Source organism: Myotis davidii, unplaced genomic scaffold, assembly GCF_000327345.1.
Source record: "Myotis davidii unplaced genomic scaffold, ASM32734v1 scaffold425, whole genome shotgun sequence".
NCBI lineage: Eukaryota > Metazoa > Chordata > Mammalia > Chiroptera > Vespertilionidae > Myotis > Myotis davidii.
In genome coordinates, this window is record NW_006296413.1 from 3,632,100 (window position 1) to 3,633,864 (window position 1,765).

Genomic DNA, 1,765 nt, shown 5'->3' on the forward strand with positions numbered 1-1,765 from the left:
TTGATTTTTTTTACAGAGAGGAAGGGAGAGGGATAGAGAGTTGGAAACATCGATGAGAGAGAAACATCAATCAGCCGCCTCCTGCACACTCCCTACTGGGAATGTGCCTGCAACCAAGGTGCATGCCCTTGACCGGAATCGAACCCGGGACCCCTCAGTTCGCAGGCCGACGCTCTATCCACTGAGCCAAACTGGTCAGGGCTCCAGTTCTCTTTAAACTAGACCTTCAGCATGCTGGTACCCTCCTTAAAGAAGTTAAGTGATCTTTGACACATACTCTATATTAAGGGGAGTCATGCCTCAGCGTTGAAAATTATATACTGTGACACTTTGGGAGACTATCTCACGGATGTCCAATTGGACTCAGCTGCCAGAGCCAGTTAAACTTTGTTGCAGAAGCGAGTCTCATGGGCTCCCCTGAAACCCTGCCTCTCTTACCTCAGGCTTCCTGGCTCCACCTGTGATTTGTTATTATTATTATTTATTTAGATTCTCAAGTACAGCCCTGGCCAGATAATTCAGTTGGTTAGCGCGTCATCCCAATACACCAAGGTTGGCGATTCGATCCCCAGGCAGAGCACATACAAGAGTCAACCAATGAATGCATGGATAAGTGGAACACAAAAAAGGGTGTTTCTCTCTATCCCCCTCCTCTCTATCTCTAAAAAAAAAGAAATAAGTAAATGGGTACTTTCTTATTGTAAAATTTAAATAGTACAAAGTCCCTTGTATAATCACCTCCCATTCTAGGCATGTCCTAAAGTTGAGTACTATTATTCTGCATTTTTAATATATTATGTAACATCTTATATATATTGCAGTATGCAGGATCCATATACTCATTAATATACACATCATATATGACACAATATGCTTGTATATGTTTATATATACATACCACACAAATATACATACATATATTTATACACACATATATATAGGGTGTCCCAAAATTCACGTAAGATTTGAATTTTGCGTGAGCATTAACAACAACAACAAAAAATAAAAGCCTAATTTTACTTGGTTTATTGAATCAGATTCTAATATCTGTTGCCCTTTGATTTCAATCCCTTCAATTTGATAAGCATCACCAAGTACCAATGATGGCCCAGGAGCAGGGACAATGAAGACCAATGAAGACCACAGCTTTGCGTATGTGCCAGCAAAGCCGTGGAGGCCATGTACCTGATGTGCTATTCCATACATAACCCTATACTGTATACTTTATGAATCAATAAAAAATTTACAATTTTTAATTATAAACCCGTGTTTTCTATCAAAATTACTTCTTGTGTGAATTTTGGGACACCCTATATAACCTATTTGATATATGTGTATATATGAATATACACATATAAAAATGTCTTATCACTTTAGTGGGTGGGAGATTGTTTTCATAAAAGATATACTGAAGATATTCTTGCAACTTGGTTTTTCTCATTTAAAAATAGGGTTGGAGATCTATTTTGGTACATGAGACCTACCTTATTTTTTTAACCACTAACAAGCAACACAAACCATAAAATATGTAGAAATAAATTTAAGAAATGTGTAAGGTTCTATGTAGAAAGTTATGAAATATTTTGGGCCAAAACCGGTTTGGCTCAGTGGATGGAGCGTCGGCCTGCGGACTGAAAGGTCCCAGGTTCGATTCCGGTCAAGGGCATGTACCTGGGTTGCAGGCACATCCCCAGTAGGAGATGTGCAGGAGGCAGCGGATCGATGTTTCTCTCTCATCGATGTTTCTAACTCTCTATCTCTCTCC